Below are 17249 nucleotides of genomic sequence, written 5' to 3'. Positions count from 1 at the left end.
CACCTAAATTTTACTTCATTATAACCAACTCTGCGGTTAATTTCATTTGTTAAATGCTTTTGTTGTGTAAATAAGAATCAAGCTTCGGTGTTTGCAGCTAATTTTATTTGAAATTTAGTTAAAACTTCTTTTCAGTTGATTAATTAGACAAAGGCATCTTAATGAGGAGAAAAAAGTTTTCAAGTTTATTCGCGGACTCATCAGAAAGCACCAGCGAATTGCGAAAAAAGATAAGAAAAAAAAATGCTAGTGGCTCACAATTTGTTTCTTTTGGTGGGAAGTGAATTAAAAGAAATTAATTTTGAAAAGTATATTGAATGACAGCTTCAATAGTTTCCTTGACGAATTTTACAGAGGAAATTATGAAAACTTTACGGAAATAATGAAGAAACAATCATCAGCTTGGCAAATTACCCGGTTAATAAACTATTTTTTATTTAAAAATCTAATGGAAACAATCGGAAGTAATCTATCAATTGGAATAATCTATTAATTAAAGTAGTTTCAATTCCTTATATGTATGAAGCACCATCATCATCATCATCACCAACTATAAAGTTTTCATACCGAAGACTTGTTAGGCACGCATGATGCATAACAAAAAAACTAAACATTTTCATAAAAATTATTCTTTAATTTTCTTTGATAATACTTAATTGAAAGAAAACCACTCTGAACTAGTTAGGTCAAAAGCTATGTATATTTATTTGTAATCCATTACATGGATTATTGTCTTACAAACGACAATATAACCACTGTTTCATTTAATAATCGTTCAACCCTGGTAGGTAGAAAAAGAAGGAGAAGCAAGCAAGGTCTTATGGCTTTTTAATAAAAAAGATTAGCGAGGTATTTTGAGACGGAACAATTTCCTTGCTACGACCGTCTTTTATTTCTCTTGCCCGAGGAAATTTTTCCACTTCTAATAAATCCTGGAAAGTTAGGACAACGACGGCGCTAAGTGACATAATCATTTAATTCAATTTGGAAGTTTCTTTGCTTGTTTATATTGACACATCTCGAGATGAATGGCAACGCTTCTCCGTCATATTTTACTCGAATGCTCTCGAAACTTTGAACCCAAAACTGTGAGCTGATCAAAAATTCACAACTACTGCTAATTTTCAGAAGCCAATTTTCTACTAGATCCATTAAAGACTAAGTCAAAACCGTTAACATCGCCGTCCGTTGTCTCGAAAACAGCAACTACATAAATACACAACATATACAGAGTGTGAAATTGTGAAATGATCAGTTTTAAATTTGAAACATAATTTTGGATCATTAAAGAAACTATATTTGAAGGTTTCAATTAGGTGCGTATTTTAAATAAATATAAATCAGTGTAAAGTCTTATTAGAAACCGTTTCAACTAGTATATCGCCATTAATTGATTTTGAAGCTGCCAGGCGTGCTGATGAGGACCAATAATCCAAAATCGTGATCCGCGTCTGGTAGTTTATATGCTTCATAGATTGTATGGATTTTAATTCTTTGAATGTAATTGACATACAGTATACCTGGTATAAAGCATCGAATAATAAATATTTTTATTTTTACACCCTGTATGCTTCAGTTTTCCAGTTCTCCATTTGTCTGTACAAAAACAATGTTTACTTTACACATCGTCGTGTCACCGTTTCGAACTTTTAAAAGTTTCACACTGGCGTTCGATGTGAAAAACACCGACGTCAACTTTCCTGTTCTTCTTAGTCGCGACGACAACGGCGTCGCCGGCGTCTCCGTAGCGATACGAAACATTTTACTTAACATACTTACAACTTTTTATTTAACTTAATTTACCATCTCTTGTTTGTTCTTCTCGGTTATACTTTATCCGCTTCCTGAAAATCTGTTAAGTAAACGGTAACAGAGTTCTAGTAAAAGAGGGAACCAATAAACACGATTAACGGAAAGAAAAAGAGTACTTTCTCTGTAAAGACTGAGTTACAGAAAGGAAAATAAAATTCTTCCGACGAAATTTTTATTATTTAGGCTTATACTATATACAAGGTGTGCATGAATTTGCAATATGATAATTTCAAACCAAAGAGAGAGACGAAAGACGGTCCGTCTATAAGAGCAAATCTGCATTAGAGATTCTTCTTTTTGTTTTCTAATGATAAATATTTACCTTTTAGAACAAGTATATCTTTATAGCTATTAGAACGTACGTAGTTGGTAGTAGCTGTTAAAGGTTTATGATAACTAATTTATAAATTGGTAAAATTTATATAACTATTAAACATTCAGAAAATCTTTGCATCTTCAACGGCTTCCCAAAAATTGAAAGTCCAAGTTATAATTAAAAGATTTCAGAAAAATATATGAAATTAACCGTTTTTCTTTTGTTTCAGATTGCTGTTCACAAATAGTTAAGGATGAGGGATGTTTTCGGGAAATGCGTGGAATTGGGTCCATATAGGAGGAAATGAAGGTGTCGTAGGTGTCCAACCAATCTTTGGAGTGACGACCCTATGATAATGATGATTTCTTCTAAGGTGAGTAAAATAATTAAGAATAATTTTTAATAAAAAAATACTTCATTGAAATATACGAAAGCGAAAAGACAACTGAGTTCCTGTCTTAGGTTTTGTCTATTTTATAAGGATTTCCACTCACAGCGCATATCAAACATTAGAATATTGGGATCCGTCAAATGGGCATACACCATCTGGTGGCAAAACTTATAAATCGAATGAGGGAAAAATTTACATAGGAACTGTGCACGCAAATTGGAAAATTGTTTATTAAAATAATAAAACACGTTAAAAAAGTAAAAATTTTTTTGATGATGGAGTCGACGAAGTTTTCTTCTAAAGTTAAATCAAATAAAAAGTTAATATGTTCAGTGAAAAGCTGCAATAGCACTTCAGACATAAATGTTCACTCTTCACCTACATTAACTACTTTCCAATAAAAACTAACCGTTTTATATATGTAAAAAATATATTGGGAAAATTAGAGAAAAAAGTAAACTAATAGAAGCTTGGATAAAAGCAGTAGGTATCAAAGAATTCCGGAATAAAAATTTGTTCACGTCATTTTAATGCACATGATTATATTTCAGCAAGTATTTACCATCAGCCATAACCTTAATATTTAAACCTAGAATCATACTAAAATTATAAAGTGAGAAATTATCTATTCCTGTGTAATTGATTTAACACAATTCTAATGATACCATATAAGTATTTTGAGATTACCTGCTGCAATACAACAAAGTTGCAATAATGTGTTTGCAACGTTCTCTTAAATCGGCTTTGCATGTGCAAGTCATTGATATGATATTGCTTAAATCACCCAGAATCACCTCACCAATTATATAACGTGAATCACTTTTTAAATCCGAAGTTTGTAAAAAGTAGGCAGTAAACTTGACGGAATTTGAAGGCTAGCTTCCGGATTTGTTATTTCCGAATTTTATAATGTGATTGGCATTAAAAACACGCTCACCTTCAACGAAATTTCCTTTCCGAGGCTTTGTGTCAGCCCAATCACATATTGTGTCAATACTTATCATTTTATCGTAATTTAAAAACTTGGAAATTGCACGGTACACTATAGAAACTACGATAAATTTTCCCTAATCGGCGCCATGTTTTTAGGCTCTTCCCATTTGACGGATCCCAATACTTCAGACATAAACGGGTTCATCTAGTGTTTGCTGTGTATATTATATGTAGTAAGGGCTGCTCTCACGATTAAGTGTAGTGTCACGATATGATTTCGGTTAAAGGGGATTCATGTACCGCAATGGAATAATAAATAAGATCGACTTTAGTTTCTCTCGTCCACAGTCATCGTTCATTTTCCGAACTCTTCTTAAAAGACATCGATCTTAATTTCCTGAACGTCGAGCGCAGAACTAGAACAACTGATGTGTTTGTCGGAATGGAACTTTTTTGCCACACTACCGATGCAAGTTAAAAATGACTCCGGACGAGAAAAACACAAGCTGTAGTCCTTACCGCCCTTCATCCTTTGTCAAATACACACGCGCGCGCGAATCTTTAAATAAATGTTGTCATTTAAAAAAAAAGGAGCTTTTGTTTAATTTTATTGATTTATAATATCGCCCTGTATATAGTCAAGTTTCTATTAAAGCCATTCAATAGAGGCTCTTTCTAATTAATTGGAATAATCATCTCCAGTTGACCAATTACTTGGCACCCCACTGATCAGGGTCATTTGCTAGAGCTGACTTAGCATGAAATGCTAATGCTATGCTAGAATGTACAGTTAACATCGAAATTATTGGACTATCGCGCAGAGATTAAAATTCTATTTCATTAGTAAAATTAATTTTCCAACCAATTAAAACATGTTGTAATATATGTAATTAACAAAGTAATTTCTCATTCATAATAAGTTTAGTACCAACACAATGAACTAGTTTTTATATTTATCGTCTTATATCCTGACAGTTACAGTAATTAAGCCTCACACCATTCATTTTTGTCCATAATTAAAAATTATTGAGAATGCCGCAAGCTACAGCCCTCGGGTGTCAAATTTACTTCGATGGGTTTGCAAATATTGTATAAAAAATTATTTACAAGTTAACTCAAATATGATCCAAATTAGCCGGGGTTAAAAATGATCATTAATAATCGATTCGTTTATTATTTCATTTTATCTCTCGATTACTTTAGGAATGTTACAGAAATTAATTGATCGACCAACCTAAACATGATCCAAGTAATTCTTAATCAATGTTTACTGCAACAGTTTTGTTTTGTTTGCTTTCATAATTTTACAATAGTTAACTGTAGCTGTACTTTACACTCTTTAGGCTTGAAATTCTCTTTTACATACATCACGTAACCGTTGTACCGACAAATGATTAGGAAATTACGAATCTAGATCTGGTCCAATAAGTTAATCTCAGTCAGAATGCTTCTTAGCAGTCACTGTAGCTTTTTTGTTAGGCTCGGTCTATCAATTATTTTCGCAATGAGCTGTATACGAAGTTTCCGCATGTCGTTGCGTCTGCTCATTAATTCGCATTTGCGACCGCGTCAACCGCAGTAGGCAGCGACTCCAAGCCCGCTTGATTTGTGAAACGTTCTGTTCCGCACATTCGGCGAATAATTGCCCCGTTGCGCCTGCACTCGTTTAATTGGCTATTATATTGCACCGATTGTATTTATCCGCGCCCGCACACCTATGCACGTATGTGTGCATGCATGAAGGCCCTACACTGTTTGTTTTTATATTTATGAATCCCAGAAAATTGTTGTTTTAATTGGATTGGTAATATTTGACTGGGAACTGAACCTCCCCGCGCGCGCCCTTGTTCGTACAGTAACCGCCACTTCCTGTGTGTATGCACACGCTGCGTGTACCGCTTTGAGTATAGGGCCGACACGGTACCAAAACAACGCACCAATTAAACGTCAACTATTCGTACATTACAATTTTCAAATATGAGAATAACGGATGATACGGCTATTAATCCGACCTATTGAATTGTGTTTTTTCAAATGCCCATGAATTTTCGCTACAACAATCATATGTGTATGTATAAATCGAACGAAAATATTCGACGGTTTTCGAATCAGAAGAGGAAATTTTGCCAATTACAAAACCAGATAACGTTGTTGTTCTCGATAAAACTTTTTGAATTAGGATTAATACCAACAGTATGCAAAAAAGGTATCCATTCACACGTATGTTTGTAATAAAATCAATGTGGTTAGGAAAATCCGTGCAAATACGTTACTTCTTTACAATGGTAGGTGTTAAAAAGCTATCGATTTTTGTCCCCTAAATTTAAATGTGAATAAGCCAATACGTGACTCTTTTATATTATTGTTTCCCCGAACAAGTAATGTGAAAATTGTTATAACTGCTTAAATGAGACATTAAATGTCAAAAATCAATCACTGTCTCAGTTTTTATGCATAAATCACTTGATTTTAAAATCTTCCTTAAGGAATCATAACTAAATTGTGAAGTAAAAAATAAACCTTGTTATTGTATAATAAGCACTTTCGAAGCACAACAAGAGCTTCAAGCCTTCAATTCCGAAATTTTGTAAACTAGTTATCACTTATTAATTTTTAAATACATTAATTTAGAGCACATTTGGACTTGAAAAGCCCCTTTCTTTTATTGTTCCTTCGTTGTACGATTCATGTCAAATAAATACTATAAAAGCTCTTAATAAGAAATCAAAAACTTAAACCCCTTCCTTGTTAAATAATCTGGAATCAATCGGGATTGTAATAAATTTATATGAAAAATTATGGGTGATGGTGGGGAAAAATGGGATTATGATAAGACACTGCTTCTGAACATTGACTCATTTTCATTAATTCCTGGTTCATCCATAATTATTTCGCTCTACAGGTTTTACAAATTCTCCCACTTGTCCAGCGAAATAATTATACTGAAACCAATTAGTAACATGTAACGAAACCTTATGTATTTTCTATTTTGATCCTTTGTACGAGGGTGGATTGATAAGTTTCCGGCCTGACCAAGAAAAACAAGGTTTTTAAAAATTTTTTTTTTTTATTTCTCAACATAATCTCCTCCAAGGCTGATACATTTCTCATAGCGGTGTTCCAGTCTATTAATGCCATCTCTATAGACTGATTCGTCAAGCTCCTCAAAATAACCATTTACAGCTTCGATTACTTCTTCATTGTCCGCAAATCTCTTACCGCCAAGCCATTTTTTGAGATTAGGGAACAGAAAATAGTCACTCGGGGCTAGGTCTGGAGAGTAAGGAGGGTGCGGCATCAATTCAAACTTTAGATCGTTGATTTTAGCCGTCGCAACGATTGACGTGTGCGCTGGTGCGTTATCGTGATGAAACAAGATTTTTTTCTTCGCCAGATGAGGTCGTTTAATTTTCACCTCGTGGCTCAAACGTTGCAATAAGTCTGCGTAGTATTGACCAGTGATAGTATTACCCTTTGCAAGGTAATCAATGTATATAATACCTCTTGCATCCCAAAAAACAGTAGCCATAACCTTGTTCGCCGAAAAAATTGTTTTTGCCTTCTTTGGAGTTAGTTCCCCTGGTCCAATCCACTGTTTAGACTGTTCTTTGGTTTCAGGAGTGTAGTGGTGGACCCACGTTTCGTCAACGGTTACGAATCGACGCAAAAATTCGCTTGGATTACGCTTATACAATGACAAATTTGCGGTAGAAATGTTTTTTCGAATCAATTTTTGGTCGACTGTTAGCAAACGCGGCACCCATCTTGCACAGAGCTTTTCCATATGCAAATGTTGGTGCAAAATATGTTGCACACGTTCATATGACATCTTACAGGTCTCAGCTATCTCACGCACTTTCAATCTGCGGTCTCCCAGCACTATTTGATGAATTTTTTCGATCATATCTGGAGTTGTGACCTCAACGGGGCGTCCTGAGCGAGGCCCATCAGAGGTGCTCACACGACCCTTTTTAAACTCGGAAACCCACTGCTTAACGGTTGAATATGACGGGGAGGATGTCCCCAGTGTTGAGTCCATCTCTTTTTTAATTTCCTTCGGCGTTAACCCCTTCAAATAAAAGTATTTGATGACAGCACGATTTTCCTGCTTTTCCATTTTTACGAAAACCACAGAGGCGTCTTGTTCAGCGTGCTGTCAAACCTACACTAGCAAGGAGATCGGGCTGAAACTATAGCTACAAGCTATCCAAGGATGGTACTATAGAATGTCACCTCAAGGTAGGCCTAGTGGCGTCATCTCTTGGTTAGGCCGGAAACTTATCAATCCACCCTCGTATAAGATTCATGGGTTCTCCCTTCGTGAATTCCCGTAAAACTTATGTAAAACTTTTAATAACATTATTAATTACAAACTAAAATTGTAGGTACATTTGAATGATTAAGTAAAAAAAGTCGGTATAATTTCCTGATTCTACCTGTATCATATATTTTATTCATCGTATGGAAAGGGATGAAAAGATGATATTCCTGTTTTTATAGTATCGTACCCGGCGGTCCGTCAAATTAAATTGAACGTGTTATACACACCAAGTGGCTTTTCATAATCCACTCTCTTGTCGGTCGTATTACGTTCTATCGTTAAGCGTAGTACGTCGGGAGCTTCTCCATGTCACAGTTGCCCAGGCAATTTCCCGGTACTATTTGCTTGACAAGAGAAGTTTAAATTCAAAACTGGACACGGATTGGCGCACAAGTGGCCGTAAGTATCGCGTTTTTTGTAGTCGAGTGGTGACCGTAAAATCCACCCTCCGGGGACGTGAAATCGCCTCCTGGAGAGCGCTCCGCGCAATCCGCTTATAGTACGCGACGGCGCCTGTGGTCACCGTCACCTCGCGTCGCGCTGCCGTACGAATAGCTACCGAAAAACTAATTCCATCAGAAACTTTGGCATTAAACTTTCGCATTTCGAAGCTTGTCTCGCAGAAGGATGAATCTCTCTCCGTACGAATCCGTTGATTTCCTCTTTCTCTCTTTTTTATATTTCCCTTTTTTCAGTTACTCTCTCGCTCCCATCTCATTTGCCTCTCCGATGTTCTGGCTTACAGATAAAGAAACTTTTTGCGTTCATGAACTTTTATAAATACTGCTACGGATGTTACTAACGACGACTTTTCGATACCGTAACAACTTCTACTTTTATTGAAATTTTCTTTGCTGGCAAAAAATTTATAAACGAATAATTATTTTAAAAATTAGACTTAAACTTTGTCCGTAAATTTATTACAATTGTAATGATATTTGTCGATAAAAAGAACAAATAAAATTGCAAATATTCGATATTAGAAAAGTCAATTCTTTTGTACTGGGGTGAACGAGGCATTCTTTGCAAAATTTTAAGAATTTTTATCACTTTACCATTTGAAATATAAATCATTACAAATAAAAATAACTATATTTATTAGAAATTAGTAGAATTCACGCATTAACTTCAAGTTTCTGGAGTTCTAGAGATTTTTTATCTGCCTTTTACCTTAAACCATTTTTGAAAATTTTCCTTTTTTCAATTTATATGAGGGGGGGAGTAACACGTCCACCCTACTTTATTATATCTCAAATTAAGGGTTTCTTATTACCGATCTTGTTCCATATCTTGGTCGTCTGCTTACTTTGTGTATAGAGTTTTTCAGCGTCTCTGAGAGCCTCTCTCACAGTCTTTCACAGTCTCTCGGTTATTGTCTAGGTGTTTTTATGGATCTCTTACAGTCTCTGTATCAGAGACTCGAACGATAAAATTGTTAATTCAGATATTCGAGTCTCTCGTTCATAGATTCGAGTCTCTCGTTCAGGGACTGGATATGAAATGAGGATCTCTCTATAAGCGACTCGAGTCTGTCGTTCAGAGACGCTAAACAGTTTTTTTTGACAGTCTCTCGGCAGTCTCTCTCAGCGACACCAGAGAGACTCGATGAGAGACGGAGACTCGAGTCTCGCTTTCAGAGACTCTGAGAGACTGAACATTTTTATCTCGGGATTTTGAGGAAAATTTAACTAGCTTTCTTTGATGCCTTAATAAAAATAATGGGAAGTATCCAAAAGCAACTTTTTTTATACTAAACATTAAGAGTCAAACATGCGCATTGAATTGTTCTTCTCTCATTAAGATTGTTTTAGCGAGACTAGAATTGGGTGATATGAAATAACCTGTACGATCTCATTTGGTATACTTGAAAACGGTCTAGTAAAATAACGATCTTTTCCAAAATTATTGCATTATACAGCAACTCGTCTACTGGCGTATACAGACGATATAATTGGACGGCCGCTAGTCTAGTACAACTAACAGCCAAACGAAACGGTGCAATGTAGAGGGAAACTGTTAGCAGGGTATTTAGCAACCAAAATTTATTCGAATGTACATGTACATGTACACGTACATTCATGTGCAGTTTGGATTGTAAGCGACATTCCGCGTTTGCAATTCTGTGCGGAGACAGCTTTACAGACCCCTAAAAATTATGTGTCATTTTAACCAGCTCTATAGCAGCCGTGGGCAATGCTTCACGGGAGTATTTCGCGAGTTGCACTACCGTAATAATTGAAATTGTAACGTAATAATAATCCTGGTCGTCAGTTATACCTTATATCCCATGTACAAGCCCAAATGGAATTTGTAAATTGTGAAAACATGTACTATTTGAAAAGCTAATTATGACGTAACTGCTACTTTCTTTCTTGGTATACCATTGCCGTATATGCGGTCACGGAATTTTAAATAATAGATCGCCTTGCATCTAAAACGTCACATTAACACAACGAATTGAAAGTGGAGGTACATTTGTCGTCACAAATTATACTTAAAACAATTGAAAATGTAGAACTGCATTAAGAATTGTAAAAGTTTAATTTTTTGAAAAAACTCAAAACAATAAAACTTTTACAACCTTTAAGGATGTTTGGGAGGTATGTCAAAATGCTACGAGACAAATAAAAATTTGGAAGAACGTTCCTCATTCAATTCTAAAACTCGTGTAAAAATTANTCTTCTCACCCTTGTGGAATTAGGGAGGGCCTCCCCGAACGACTTCCCTTGGGCTTAGCTGTTTAGTTGTTCTTAAAAGTGTCTTATACACTTTTCGCGAGTCTACTCTAGCGTCACTTCCTTTCAGACGGGGTACAGCGGAGTTATCTGGAATAGGATGGAATAGCCTCCTGCCTGGCTTACCTTGGCGAAATCTGTCCGATCTTCTCTACCAAATCTATTAGTATTTGCCGTTAGTCCTGTTAATAGCACTATTCGCTTTCAGATAACATGGACGTTCCTGGGCCTTCTGAAGACATCGTATTTTTTTATATTTATTGCATTGATTTGAAATTTCATTCGTTTTCTTGTATTTTTGTTTTCTTGTGTTTCTCTTACAGGTATTTGGTTTTTACTTTATAAACTGTTGTTAAATTAAACCTAACTTAGATCGATGGTTAAAACTTTTCTAAATTATTTTTTTTTGACATAATTATTAAGACCAAATTAAATTTTTATTAGCTTTTCATAATTTATATTCATTTGGGCGGATAGGGTGGCTATAAGGGGAGATGTGGAGGCCACAGAGGGTTAGGGGAGTTTTTTCGCCCCTAACATAGTGTTTGAATATTGATATAACAGTTTATAAATTATTGACTACCATCTGGAGTTGATTCACGTTGATCTTCGTTCGGATTCGAAAATGAAAAGTAAGTTTTATAAGTTTTACATTTAAATACGATAGTTAGTAGAACCTTTTGCCTAATTTCCTACACACATAGTCTACCATTACGATTTATTTTGTTGTAATTGAATATAGAGAATATTTATCTAAAAATTTATTCTGAACTTTGATTGCACGTATTTGAACTCGATAAAAATGCCCTCATAATCATTTTTGGGACTGTTCCACATGTAATAACGTAAATATTAAAATATTAACCAACATATAAAAATTTTGCTAATAATGTTGAGTAATGGCCGAAATTTTCGAAATTATTAAGCAATAATATATGTACACATGTCGATAATTGAAATTTTTGCTCAAAAGTACATTAATAATCGAAAATGTTAATCGTAAAGAATCAATGCTCAATGTTGATAATTAAAACTATTATGCAATAACATGCTAATAATGAAAAATTGTATTTCTTGCCACATTTGCTAATAATGTAGTTAATTCTTTTTTTTTGTCCTTTTCTCTAGTTTGGCCGATGAATAGGAGCCCATTGGAATTTATTTGGAAGATATTTCTTTTGCTGTTGATTTGTTCGCCTTGCAACATTCTACAGTTAATTAAGGTGAGAATACATGTCATAGTTACATTTTACATTTTTAAAAATAATTAAAAATTACTCGTTATTAATGTATTGCCACCCTATCTGTTTCAGATCGACGGTGGAATAGACAACGGCAAACAAAGAAGACTCTGTAGTTAGATTTTTTTAATTTTATTTGAATTAATTCTTTATTTTGCATGTTTTTTTGTACAAAAGTTTATTTTATTTGAATTAGTTTTTGATGTTAGATGTTTTTATTTTTTTTTTAAAGTAGTAGTAGTACTAACATGTTTTTTATTTTAATTTTTTTAGTAGTTGTAGCACCAGTCTAACACGTCTCTTGCTTACCTCTTCGCTTAGCTTACTGCAGTTCTACCTAATTTGCTTTGCATTTACCCTACGAGTTCTACATGATTCAACGTTTCGTTATCGTGTGTGTTCCTTCTCACCCTTGTGGAATTAGGGAGGGCCTCCCCGAACGACTTCCCTTGGGCTTAGCTGTTTAGTTGTTCTTAAAAGTGTCTTATACACTTTTCGCGAGTCTACTCTAGCGTCACTTCCTTTCAGACGGGGTACAGCGGAGTTATCTGGAATAGGATGGAATAGCCTCCTGCCTGGCTTACCTTGGCGAAATCTGTCCGATCTTCTCTACCAAATCTATTAGTATTTGCCGTTAGTCCTGTTAATAGCACTATTCGCTTTCAGATAACATGGACGTTCCTGGGCCTTCTGAAGACATCGTATTTTTTTATATTTATTGCATTGATTTGAAATTTCATTCGTTTTCTTGTATTTTTGTTTTCTTGTGTTTCTCTTACAGGTATTTGGTTTTTACTTTATAAACTGTTGTTAAATTAAACCTAACTTAGATCGATGGTTAAAACTTTTCTAAATTATTTTTTTTTGACATAATTATTAAGACCAAATTAAATTTTTATTAGCTTTTCATAATTTATATTCATTTGGGCGGATAGGGTGGCTATAAGGGGAGATGTGGAGGCCACAGAGGGTTAGGGGAGTTTTTTCGCCCCTAACATAGTGTTTGAATATTGATATAACAGTTTATAAATTATTGACTACCATCTGGAGTTGATTCACGTTGATCTTCGTTCGGATTCGAAAATGAAAAGTAAGTTTTATAAGTTTTACATTTAAATACGATAGTTAGTAGAACCTTTTGCCTAATTTCCTACACACATAGTCTACCATTACGATTTATTTTGTTGTAATTGAATATAGAGAATATTTATCTAAAAATTTATTCTGAACTTTGATTGCACGTATTTGAACTCGATAAAAATGCCCTCATAATCATTTTTGGGACTGTTCCACATGTAATAACGTAAATATTAAAATATTACACTTTAATTTTATGACCTATACACACAGTTCTATAATTCATTGCATGCATAATTTTTTTTATCAGGATTTTATTTTTAACTGTGATAAGTAATTGTCGTTTCTTCTTTTTTTTTGGCAGATTTCTAAACATCAGAAGTGCCCCCCTGCATCAGCTCCAGTTCCCGGAAGTCGACAAAGAACCCAACATCATTTTGATAGTATGTACATATAATAGGTATAAGGCAGTAAAAAGTAACTTGAACGAATGTAAAAATATATTGTTATGTGAAAATGTGGAAGTTTTAATTTTAAATAGGGTTTGTTTTACACTAAAATTAGAATAGTACGTTTAATTCAGTTATGTTTTGCTATATATGTATTATGTTTCTTAAAACTGCATCATGGTTCATTGTATGTACCGAAAGGAACTAATTTTTTGTATTTGTTAATAACTTTAAACATTTTACGTTAAAATGCAAAAGACATTCTTTTACAGTGAAAATAATAGTTAATGTTTCATTACTTTTATTGTGTTCTCCTAGTACCTAATCTGATTATTGTAAAGTGCCCATATTTCATAAATGTGGGTACTTAATTAATTAATAATTATGTAATTTTTAATATACATATCTTAATTAGTTATCGATAAGTGGATCTGTAATGGTTTTTGACAACCAGTAAGTGATGGATTGTAATTTTAGTACAGTTTCAGATTTTCAGTATTGTTTGCTCTTTGAAATATTGTAAAATTGCACAGGTCAACTGAAGCAGGAGTTAACGATGGAAAATGCAAAAGGGTAATCATTTCCGAAGTATTTTGGTCTGGTCTGATCCCAGAATTACTCTTGCAAATCATAATTTTCATCTTAAAATCCAAATGATGGTAATTTGACTTCTTCAGTTTTGGTATTAAGAGATGTCAAAATGTCAGTGTGCTAGAGCTCACCCTTTTTTCTTAAAACCCTTTCATTCTCGAAAAAGAAGATTCAGCAAAAAGGGGGAACTCGAATCTAGTGAAATTTTGAGATTTTGTAATCTTAAAATTCAAATAATGGTAATTTGACTTCTTCAGTTTTGAAAATAGGAGATCTCAAAAAGTCAAAGTGCTAGAGAGACCTCAGAATTGCCCTAGCACTTTCAAATTTTGAGATTTCGTAATCTTGAAACTGAAAAAGCCAAATTGGTGGCATCATTTGGATTTTGAGGTCAATATGTTTCAAAATCATGATGTGCAAGGGTCATTTTGAGTACAGATTCTAATTCAGCAATAAAATACCTCGAAAATGACTACCCTCTTAGTTATTTTTGCTTAGAAAAAGACCAAAAATTGCATTCTTTGGACTTTTACATAAAAATAACTCAAAATCCTGACTTATTAAAACAATTCTAAAGCCAAATTCAAACTATCTGTGTATTCCTGATTTATGTTGACTTACCTGTGTTATTAATTCTAATTTTTTATAATATTTAAGCAAAAAAAAGGAAAATTTATATTATTAGATCACTATTAACCATCTCACCATTTATCGTAGTTAGTTTTGGTCCTTTGGACAAATGAAATAATGGAAAAAATGTATTTGCTGACATTGGTCATTTAATAATTAATTAATTTTTGTTTAAGAGCCCTTAGCTGTGGCGATAATATACAATTAGTTATTATTCTTAAGAAAAGCTCATGGTCTTTCATACGATACGTTTCATATTAATATTTGTTTGCTTTCATGTACTTGCTATCAAGAAATAATTATTCAGGAATGAAATGTATCTCTTAAACGATCCTGCATGAATTTATACATAATAAATTGAATTTTATACAATAATTATGTTTTATTTCTAGTTATAAGATAATAAAAGATACAGAATGAGTAATTGAGTCATTAAATAACAAAATTAACTATCAATCTGATAAATGCCAGAAAAAAAATTACAATGAACCTACGACTGAGATCATTTTAAATTTTGGTGGAGGCGCCGGGCACATTTTATTGAAATGGCCTTGAAAGTGGACCAAAATTAAGACGATTCTCAGTTTTAGTGGCATTATTTAGAAAATAATTTTACAAACAGGCAAGAAAAAGACATTTTCTAAAGAAACGACCTTGAAACTAGACAAAAATTAAGATGATTTTCAGTTTTAGTGGCATTATTTAGAAAATAATTTTACAAACAGGCAAGAAAAAGACATTTTCTAAAGAAATGACCTTGAAACTAGACAAAAATTAAGATGATTTTCAGTTTTAGTGGCATTATTTAGAAAATAATTTTACAAACAGGCAAGAAAACGACATTTTCTAATGAAAAGACCTTGAAACTGGACCAAAATTTAGATGATTTTCAGTTTAAGTGGTACAAATGTGGAATTATTCAGAAAATAACTTTGCAGCGGACAAGAAAAGAACATTTTTAATGAAATGACCTTGAAACTATACCAAAATAAAGACGATTTTGCATTTACTTAAAAAAACAATCTCGCAACCAGACAAAAATTGAGACGGTTGTCAATTCTGGTGGAGGCGCCGGGTAAATTAAAAGGCCCTTTTTTTAAACATCTTTAACACCCTGTATTTTATTAACCAATGGCTCAAATTCACGAAAAAACTGTAGATTTAACTATAGAGATAACGAACGTACGATAATAGCTGTAAAATAGCCTCAGAATCGTTTAATAAAGTTTTCAATTTTGGTGGATGCGCCGGGAAAAGGTAAACTGCGCGATTTCTGAATTTTCGAATTTTTGTATTAGGAGAGCATAAGTTACATGGGAAATTTGGACCTAGGGATTTTTGAAACTAGAGGTTGGATGAGCAATTTAAGTTGGCATTCTGATCACGCTCCGGCAGTCAAAATAAAGGGGCGGGGCATGTCAAAAAGATGAAAAAGGTCGATTTTAACGTCTTTAATAACAGTAATTAGCACATATAATTAACACAGATTGAAACAATATGATTATCCGATTCTACTGGTGTTCTTAGTTTTTGAAACAATGTACTAATAATGCGAGAAAAACAACGAACATGTTTAGAGGTTATTTGGTTATGTTTATATTGTTGTTGTGAACATCTACATCGGAATTACCGTGATTGTAGTGTTTTGGGTGATTTTTATGTATTAAAATTAACAAAACATCCTTTTTTAGGTACCAACTCATCATTATAATAAGTGTTTTGCCTATAAGTTTGTGTAAACTGCATCAAATGTACCCCTATGAATAGACATGGTGAAGACTGTGACGATAGCCTTTCCCAGTTAGCAAAACGAAACTAAGTCTTTTTTTACTGATGGAAACAATACAACTATTGCATCTTTATCTTTTAGAAAGGATCTGTTTTGCCAGTGAGTATGGATTATGTGCAAATTTCCATATGAAATTGCCTAATACTTATATAAAAACTAACCACATTGCTGCTTTAAAAAGACGATTCCTTCAGAACCTTCACTGAGAAGATATAATGCAATACATAAACGTAACAAAATTATCAAAAAGTATAGTCTCAATTAGAGATTTGGCATTATTACATGGTATTTTGCCAGAACGCTTGAAAGGCAGTGGTAGAATTGGATATGAGGTCTCTTAATGGATTATCTGCTTGATGCTTCTGTTCAGGATATGCATATAATAGATTGCAAAGCATTTACATTGTTTACACTTTAAAACGACAGGTACTTTATCTTAAGGATTATCGAGTGACTATGCTAATGAATCAATGGATAGTTGCGACTGATTACAATATTGATACTAAAAGTAAGTAATGTTTACTATTTAGATGTTATATATAATAGATTGAACTAATGTCCATTAGAAGTCTGTTACAGATATTGTAAAAATATATTGGACTTTCTGTAGCTTCAATATCTTTCAAATATATGAAAGCTCAAATTTTTTTGTAATAATCACATATTCAGAATAATACCTTACGTTTACCATACATGCTTTTACACACTTTTATGTTTTTAGCATAACAACATACTATTACCAATTTCTGGCCTCATAGCATACATTTGGTCTTGCTTTAATTGCATCTGGAGAATTACGAACACCTCCAGAGAACATGAAGACTACGCCACAATTTATATCATCATATGTTTACCTAATTATAACAGAATATCTTTCAAAAATGATTTATAACTAATTTTTAAAATTTTTGTGTTATACTCTTCATAAATTCTTTAATGTCATTGGTAAATTTATGAAAATAG

General features: G+C 33.5%; 1 protein-coding gene and 2 long non-coding RNA genes across 4 annotated transcripts in view; 2 read left to right on the top strand and 1 right to left on the bottom strand.

Annotated features, from left to right (window-relative positions):
• LOC108745191 (RNA-binding protein Musashi homolog Rbp6-like) overlaps positions 1-17249 on the bottom strand; it is a gene marked incomplete at its 5' end in the record, with an annotated part of 72201 nt that overhangs the window by 41709 nt on the left and 13243 nt on the right. The gene's annotated exons all lie outside the window — the stretch shown is intronic.
• LOC108745238 lies at positions 12187-14869 on the top strand. Its single transcript, XR_001939075.2, has 2 exons — positions 12187-12840; positions 13192-14869. It is a non-coding gene; the product is annotated as an uncharacterized LOC108745238 (long non-coding RNA).
• On the top strand, positions 15537-17234 carry LOC108745237. Of its 2 annotated transcripts, none has more exons than XR_001939074.2 (4): positions 15537-16134; positions 16189-16385; positions 16481-16794; positions 17008-17234. It is a non-coding gene; the product is annotated as an uncharacterized LOC108745237 (long non-coding RNA). The 2 variants fall into 2 exon arrangements; XR_001939073.2 differs by having other exon boundaries at positions 16468-16794; positions 17008-17233.

Source organism: Agrilus planipennis, unplaced genomic scaffold (genome assembly GCF_000699045.2).
Source record: "Agrilus planipennis isolate EAB-ADULT unplaced genomic scaffold, Apla_2.0 scaffold38, whole genome shotgun sequence".
Taxonomy (NCBI): domain Eukaryota; kingdom Metazoa; phylum Arthropoda; class Insecta; order Coleoptera; family Buprestidae; genus Agrilus; species Agrilus planipennis.
The sequence above is the reverse complement of the archived record's forward strand: the minus strand, read 5'-3'. Positions and strand labels throughout refer to the sequence as shown.